The following is a 9,469-nucleotide window of genomic DNA, read 5'->3' on the forward strand; positions in this document are numbered from 1 at the left end:
CACTCATGCCTAACTCGTTGCTTAGAAAAATCAATAGCTTAAGGAGTAGACACTCATACCTTTAGGTTGGCAAACATTAAGTATTCATAATATGATTGGATCATTGGCATATTGTTATATTATTTAAGTATGATTAGTGGTGGATATCAAAGCCCTACCTTTAGTTTTTAATTTATCTTTATATCTTTTTATTTCTTTTTCACAATATTAATTTAGTGACAAATTAATATTTTATCAATTCTAAAACAAAATCAATAATCCTCGTGGGATCGATCTCGTACTTGTTGCATTGTACTATCGTTTGATCTTGTACACTTGCGAGTAAAACATACTAAATATTATCTATTAATTTAAGTAGTATTTAGCACAACGAGTTTTTGGCGCCGTTGCCGGGGATTGTTTGATTTTGTTTAGAATTTTTTTTTTTGTTAATTTTTTTTTTTGTTTTAAATTTTTTTGTTTTTCTAGTCTTTTCCACAGTTCCTGTTTTTCCTCTGGAGGTACGCTAGGGTGCCCAACCAGGGCGATTAATCGCACATCTAGAGAGCAGCAAAGTTACTGCACTACTTATAGATTTGATTTTTTTTTTTCTTTTGTTTCATGCAAGGTCATTCGAGTCTGCATATTAGTAAGTTTTTCTTTTAAAATTTTGTTTTTATTTTCCCTTTTAATTTTAACTTTTTATTATTTTATTTTCACACATGTAAGGCGGCATTCCGACACCCCATGCACCATGTTCTTTATGCCATGAACCTTATCACCATGTTAGAGACTGTCTTATAAGGAGACAAATTTCAAACAAATTTAATGGGCATAAGAACACATCATTCTCTAGACTGGAAAACGGTCGCTATTTTGATTCCTGTAACCCAACATGGATCCAACGATCCAATTTCTCACGGCAAGCTCAAGCTCCCGGAATTCATGCTCCACAATCTCATAGAATACAACATCACTCATATCGGCAATTCTATGATCATGCATATTCCTCTCAATCAGCTCCAACACACCAATATCATGTTGAACCACCTCCTCTTAAGTTTTCTGAAAATACATTAGCTCTGACCAGTTCAGCAATTGAGGAGATGAAGAACTCTCATTTGAAATCGCTTAAAAGGACAGAGGCCCATTGTACACAAAGAACAAATTTTCTCAAAAAGGAAGAGCCCCAAAGTCAGTCAGTTACCACTCTTCATGGACATTATATGGAGGAAGAGAGTATTTGCTATCATGAAGAGGAGTCATCTCCACAGTTCCATGATCATTCCTATTTCTGTCTTAGCCCCAGTCTGCGGTAATCCATTTTCAAGATAGAAGCTCATGAAGAGGAGCCATCTCCCATCGATTGGCCTCAACAATACCAAGAAGAACCACCTCCTCCGAAAAGGTTTGCCTTAGAAGAAGCACATGCTAGCTTAGAAGAAATATTATCAGATTCTCTTAGCCAAATGGAGGAAAGCATGAAATCATTTGAAAGGAGGGAGAACTCTCGCATGTAATCATTTGAAAGGATAGAGGCTCATCTCAAGCAAATATCAGATATCTTTAAAGAAGAAGAATGTCAAGGTCAGTTGATGGCAAATCCTAATGGACTATACATGGAGGAAAAGTGCACCGACTATCATGAGCAAGCTGTCACATTGAGAAGTGAAGAGGTGGTTGAAAATCAAGTGGAAGAGGGGAAGGAGGAGCAAACCGAAGTTCCATAGGAGCCACATCAGGAAAGAGAAGAAAGCACGAAGATTTTTTCAACATCAGCTCTTATTCCTGAAACACCAAGAGGCTAGGAGAGAAGCCTGTTTGAGTGACACTTGAGTTTTGGATAACATGAATTTGTGCATAATGTTTATGGGTAACATTTCTGGAAAACCCTCATGAGACTTCACTCGTCTTCTAGGGAATTCCTAGGGGTTTAAAAGGCTTGTTGCATATACTAAATGCAATCGTATATCCCACAAAAGATGGATTTATCTTTTTCTTTTCTGTCTTTCATTTTGTTTTTAGTTTCGTATTGCTAAGGGACTAGCAATATGTAAGATGGATTTATCATTTTGTTTTTAGTTTCCCTTAAACTTATATGTGCTAATTTCTTAGTATTGTTAGTTTGTGCTATTTTATTTTCTTTTTGTGTTTTTTTGTGTTTTTGTAGGTAATGGAAGAAAAGAAAGCCTTTCTGGAAAAGTTCCAAGCTTAAAGGGCGAATTGGGAAGACCTAGAAGATATGGTTAAGCTTAAACCAATCATGGTTAAGTTTAATCAAATAAAGAAAATGATTAAATCGGAATTTCTCAATTTGAGTCAAAATTAGATTGGATTCAAAATTGGATTCTGCACATATATTGGTATTTTGATCATAACTTTCAGCTCAAATATCCGATTGCAGTGATTCAAGCGGTACTGAAAAGCTAACTCAAAATTATACAAATCATTGTGAAATATAATTTTTCTAATTTGGAGCGCTACTATGCCAAAATCACTCCACAAGATAGGAACACAATTTTGGACGAATCCTATTCCGATTTGGACTTAGGTTTTCTTTATCCTAATTGGACTAGGACTTAAATCTCCGAATTTCCTAGGATTACTAGGACTTTTAGGACTCTTCTAAGCCCTATAAATAGACCTCTAAGCCTCACAATTCAATACACACAATTTGAAGGAGACAACTTTGGGAGAGGAATTGGAGGCTACTTCAAGGAGTCGTTTTTGGTTCTTTCTTTCCCTTTTCTTTTTAGTTTTATTTTAATTATGTGTAACTAATACTTTAAGAAGGCTAGATTGAAGCCCTAATTATGTTTATTTAATATTTCAATATTGGTGCCTTTGTGATAATCATATTGTGTTGCTTAACTTGATTAATTCCTATTTTCTTGAATTCATCATGTGTATGTGATTGATCATTATATGCATGTGGTATGAACTAGTTAATTAAATCAATTTGGATGATCGAGTCCTGGGTTTAATAAGAGTAACAAAAGAAATTCACATTGGGTTCTTGGGTTAATCAACATGGGGAACTAGGAGTAGACACTCATGCCCTAGGCCTCATGTATTTGTCAATTTTCATAGATTTATGCTTTCTTAAAAAAACAACTTAGTAGACACCCATGCTAAATCCTTTAAGAATGAAAAGAATTGGAGTAGACACCCATGCCTAATTCGTTGTGTAGGAAAATCAATAGCTTAAGGAGTAGACATCCATGCCCTTAGGTTGGGAAACATTAAGTATTCATAATATGATTGGATCATTGGCATATTGTTATATTATCTAAGTATGATTAGTGGTGGATATCAAAGCCCTACCTTTAGCTTTTCATTTATCTTTATATCTTTTTATTTCTTTTTCACAATATTAATTTAGGGACAAATTAATATTTTTATCAATTCTAAAACAAAATCAACAACCCTCGTGGGATCGATCTCGTACTTGTTACACTATACTATCATTTGATCTTGTACACTTGCGAGTAAAGCGTACTAAACATTATCTATTAATTTAAGTAGTATTTAGCACAACATGGGTCATTATAGAACGTACATTATTATTACCGTGGACCACCCGAGATTGGACTTGGTCGGGCTGCTAGTTTTGAACGGTAACGTACAGTGGCCCGAGTATCGACATTATATTAACACAAAACCGTTATGTCATCTATAAAATAATCAAATGTCTTTTCATAACAATAGAAAAGAACATAATCTCTATATTTATAAACAAATCAAATAATCTCTATAAGGCTTAAGAATTCTGCTATGAAGGAAAATTGCAACTAATCTAAACGATAATGACTTTCAGAAGATTTTATAAGATAAGGTAAATTAATTTTATAAATTTGTTAAAGGAACCAAACATAATCATGCATGGTGTTAGAGAATGTTCCAATCACTCTCCAGCTCACGAAGTCAATCCAGCTGATGCAAATCAATTGCTTCATCAAATATTGATTTATCTCACGTTTACTCAAATCATGGAATCAAGTCAGATACTCAAAATCATGGACTCATATCTAAGACAACAAACTTTGTTGGGAAATCAACAAGGCAATCCACTCTTGATCAAATCTCGCATAAGAGAAGAAAGGAAAGTGCAGCCAGGGGAGTCAAGCGATACATGGAAACACGAGCCTTGTCAAATATGATATTAAAGCGTGTTTGGGAAATTGAGCTTTGAAAGCTAAAATTGGTTTTTTAGAAAAAGCTTTCATTTTTAAGTTTTGACACTTTTTAGAGTTTAAAACCAAAAAAAAAAAAAATGGTACGTTTTGCTTGGCATAGTTTTTTAGGTAATAAAAATACTTTTAAGCCCCCTAACACAATTCTAAACGGGCTTTAAGTCTTATAAGGAAATAGTTTTGTAATTATGTTTGATGTATTCCCTTTTTACATTTTGCTCTCACTCTTCCCAACTTAAAAGTCTTAAATATGGGCCACAATCACTTTACTTTTAGCTCAAATATGTTATTAAATATTAAATATGAAAGTCTTAAATATGTTAGGGAAAACTTCAGTAAGCCCTCCCAAACTTCCAGCCGATTTGACAAACACCCCATGAATTACCAAAACTCTAACTTAGGCCCCCTAAACTTTGGTTTGCTCTCACTTTGGACTCTTTTGTTAGTTTTTAACGTTAAAATCAAACGGTTTGACTTTTTATGCCTATTATATCCTCACCAAAAAACTACACCGTTTTGTGCCCTAAAACTACAACACGCACCCAGCGCAAAACAATGTCGTTTTAGGCATTAGAATTATTATTTTTTTTTTAAAAAAAAAAAAAAAAAAGAAAGACCAAATCGGGGTGGCTGGAGCCACCCCCTGGCTGGTCTGGGGGTGGTCGAACCACCCCCATGGCCAAGGGGGTGGTCGAACCTCCCCCATGGCCAAGGGGGTTGTCCGGCCACCCCTAAAGGCCCAAAAATAAAAATAAAAAAAGGGGGGGGGGGGATCGGGTGTTTTGGGGGTGGCCGGCCACCCCCCAAGGGGCTGGGGGTGGTTTCGAGCACCCCCTATAGGCTGTGTTGGGGGTGGTCCGGCCACCCCCAAAACACCCGATCACCCTTTTTTTTCTTTTTTCCCTTTTTTTTTTTTTTTTTTTTTTTTTTTTTGCCTTTTAGGGGTGGCCGGACCACCCCCTTGGCCATGGGGGTGGTCGACCACCCCCAAACCGGCCAAGGGGTGGCTCCGATTTGTTCTTTTTTTTTTCTTTTTTTTTAATATTTTGCTTTTCTTTTTCTTTTCTTTTTTTCTTTGTTTTTTTAATATTATGCTCAAAACGACATCGTTTTGGGCTTGGTGATGTAGTTTTGAAGCCCAAAATGGTGTACTTTTGGAGCCCAAAACGACGTAGTTTTTGTTGAGGGTCTAATTGGCACAAAATGTCGGTTTAACGGTGAAAACTAACAGAGGGGTAAAAATGATAGAAATTGAAAGTTAAAGGGGGGTAAAGTGAGAGAGTTTGAAGTACATGGGGTGTTTGTCAAATCGGTTGAAAGTTCGGGGGGGCTTACTGAAATTTCCCCAATATGTTATTAAAATCATAACATAGCTTCACAAATAAGAGCCTTTTTTTTTTTTTTTTTTCTTTTAATTGAAGAGCATTTCGCTTTGATACCACTTTGACACAGAAAAGATGAAAAACACAATAGGACGCAAGAAAACATGTACATGAGTCTCACCTAGCTATCAGCGACGTCTCATCCCTAAGGAAATTATAATGTCCTCAAATGTTAACAAATCAGAAACCAATCGGTTTTATTATTATTATTTTTTTGACATGTCCACACAAGGAAAGGGGGAGGGGGGATTCGAACTACTGACCTCCACTTTATGAGACGTGGTTCACAGCCGATTGATGTACCCTTTAGGAACCAATCAGTTTAAATTACATCACCTTATAAAGTCCCACCACTTATTCAATAAGAAATAAGAGTAAGAAAAGTAGAAGATAAAACACTAATGATAACAATGACACTCCTAACACATATCTATTACTCCAGACGTGATGTACTTCTTCAGCTTTAGCTTGACAATGAATTTGGGTGGACATTATCTTCTTGGCATGTGGTGTAGTTGGTAGTTATGTTTGTCCTCGATGATGTACACATGTGTCTCTAATTGCCCTTAGTTTGTTGACGACATCATTTGTGGGCAACCTTTCATGAGGTGATGTTGCACAACACAACAGTCCAACCTGCGACACTGAGACCAAGCACTCCTCCACTTTGCATTTGGCATTGAAGTGAAGATCAACTTCTTTGATTACTTCTATGCCATTGTTATTTGTCTCATCATCAGCATCTTCTTCAAAGGGTATTGACGAGTCCACTATATCCATGACACATTACGGCAAAGATAGTTCGGTGAACTTGTGAATGCTCAGACCATCTTTAAACATGTCATCTGTAGGTCTCTTCCCAGTGAACATCTCCAACAAGAGTACCCCATAGCTGTAAATATCTCCAAATACGGAAACTTGGCCATCCATCCCATACTCTGCAATTTATTGATACAAGATTACTAAGATACTATAGTCTTCTAAACTTAAGAATTTTTCCATTAATGCATATTTATTACTATTTAACATTTTGTATTTTTTTTTCTTCTTACGAAAGAAAAAGAAGCACTTGTTTCATATGGCCCCTGATATTGAAATTTTATCTTATATATATAATGGACTTAAAAATTTGACTTGGTCCTATCAAAATCTTGTTCATGTTTGTTGTGTCAAACTTGAGTCAAGTTACTGTAGGTTGAAAACATACCTAGAGGAATGTACCCAACGGAACCCTTCAGCGTAGTTGACAAGCTGTTTGACATGGTTTGATTTTTGGATGGATTATGTGAAGCTTCAAAGGCGAACTTCGCTAATCCAAAGTCGCCAACATGGGCTACCATATTTTCATTGAGGAGGACATTGCTTGGATTTACATCACAATGAACAATCAGCGTTTCTCAATGAAGATGAAGATATTCCAACACATAAGCAACATCCATGGCTATGTTTAGTCTTTGAATAAAGCTCAAACTCTTGCATTCATGGTTCTCATCCTCTATAGGAATAGGATGCACCCACTGGTCTAGGCTTCCATTAGACATGAACTCAAAAACTAGACTCTTAAAGTCGTTCCCTTGATGATCAATTCTTGAGCAAGCAGTGATAATCTTAAGGAGATTACGATGGTATAAACTTCTCAAAGCATTGCATTCATCAATGAAACTCTTGGAAGCTCTCGCTGTTGAAGGTTTAACACTTTAACTGCAACAAATGCTCCATTGCTAGAAAGAACTCCTTTGTATACAGAACTAAAACTACCTGAATCGATCAAATTGTCCATGGAGAAACCATTAGTTGATGCTTGGAGTTCTGCATAAGATACATAAGCCAATCCCCAATCCTTTGAGGAAGATGCGGGCAAAGGTCTCTTTCTCCTTTTTTTTAACCATACAACATGTGAGGAAGAAAAACAATAGAACAAGTATCAATATGACAGTAATTACTACTTTGAGTGCAAGGCGTTTCACAGATAAATGAGGACTCTTTCTGTAGCATTTTGGTAAAAGTAATTATGGGACACCACCACATAACTTGTAATTTCCAAAGATTGAAATTGCACTTACATTCAAAAAAATCCCTTCAGTTGGCACCTTCCCCTCAAGATCATTATGAGAAAGATTGAGATGCTTAAGTAACAAAAAGTTGCTGAGAAATTCAGGAATCTACCCTCACAAGTTATTGTGTGAAAGATCAATTTCTTCTAAACCTCTTAGTGTCTTCAAAGACGGAGGAATTGCTCTTCCAAATGAATTAACCTCCAAATACAAATGTACCAAACTAGTACAACTACCAAGGGAAGAAGGAATTTCACCTGATAATCTATTATCTGAGAGATCTAGCTCCCACAAATTTTTTAAGTTACCCACATTAAATGGTAGTTTACCTATCAAAGAATTATGAGACATGGCCAGAGAAATTGAAAGGGAAGAAAGACCAATAACCTGTATTGGTATGGTACCATTCAGATTGTTACTAGAAAGGTTTAGATGAATCAAGTTTTGGCAGTTTCCTAGGCTTGGGGGTATATTTCCCTCAAGTCTATTCTCATCCAAGAATATTTTTGTCAAATTAGTTACCTAAGGAGGAAGGGATCTACCCTAAAAATTTGTTACTGTTCAAATATAGTACCTGTAACTGTTGGAGCTTCCCAAGAGCATCCGGAAGAGGACCACCCAAATAGTTACCATCTAATTGCATATCGGTCAAGCTAACAAGGTTCCCTATCCCAATAGGGATGCCTCCATCTATCATATTTCTACCTATATGAAGTCTTTTCAGCTGGGAGGAAAGGTTGGCTACGGAGCTGGGCAATGCTCTACCAAATTGATTAAAGCCAAGACCCAAGATCTCCAAACTAGTACAATTAGCCAAAAAACCAAGAAAATTCAGGTCACCAACTTTCCCATTTCCAAGTCTATTTCCATAGAAATTAAGATGAACCAAGGCACCCAAACTTGCTAGATTTTGAGACACCATCCCAATGAGACCATTTACAGAAAAGTCAAGCACGCTAAGTCGAGAAGCATTTGACAATGACACGGGAATAGGTCCTATGAAATTATTAAGAGCGCCAGCAAATACTTCAAGGTTAGGAAGAGTAAGGCCAACATCTGGTGGAAGGCTTCCATGCAACTGGTTTTGAGTAACAGAGAAATAGTATATGGAAGATATATTATAAATCAGAGGAGGGATAGTACCAGATAGATTATTCCCATAAAGTTGGAAAAATTCCAAGCTTGATAGATGGCCAAGCTCAATAGGTATGCTCCCTTGTAGATTGTTCAGTGGAAAAGTAAGAACAGACAAAGAAGAAAAGTTTCCTATCCACACTGGGATAGTTCCTGTAAGGTTGTTCCCACCAAGTTGCAAGTAAACCAACTTTGACAATGAACCGAACTCTTCTGGAATCTTCCCAACAAGTTTGTTGATAGGAACATTAAGCACTCTAAGTTATGTACAGTGACTTAGATTAGTTGGAAGGCTCCCACCAAAGTAATTCAAAGTCAAGTTGAGATGTTGCAGGCGCCTTAATCTTCCCAATTCTTGAGGAATTTCGCCAAACATGTTGTTGTTTATCAGGTTGATTCCAGTAAGGTAAGTAAGATTTCCCAAAGAAGGTGTTATGGTGCCACCCAATCTTTGAGATTCCAGGTTGAGCACAATGACTCTTTTTCTAGAGGGGCTGCATGTAACACCAAACCAGTAGTAGAAATGGGTGGAGTCATTCCATGATCTCATGATTTGAAGTGGGTCTTCACTAATTCGTTTCTTGAAGTCAAGCAATGCCATGCGATCAGACTCATCGGCTAAAGTAGGAATTCTTGCAGATTTCAAACTTGGGCTCATGAACAAAAGAAGAATTCTGTGAAAGAATATAAACAAAACTGACTTGGAATGCAGACAAGTGTGCTTCAT

The 9,469-nt window shown here is 36.6% G+C and overlaps 1 pseudogene; it reads right to left on the reverse strand.

Moving 5' to 3' along the window:
- Positions 1-6,076: 6,076 nt before the first annotated feature.
- LOC132178140 (putative receptor-like protein kinase At3g47110) lies at positions 6,077-9,469 on the reverse strand (annotated as a pseudogene).

The sequence above is a fragment of the Corylus avellana genome, chromosome 4 (genome assembly GCF_965113065.1).
Source record: "Corylus avellana chromosome 4, dhCorAvel1.hap1.2, whole genome shotgun sequence".
NCBI lineage: Eukaryota > Viridiplantae > Streptophyta > Magnoliopsida > Fagales > Betulaceae > Corylus > Corylus avellana.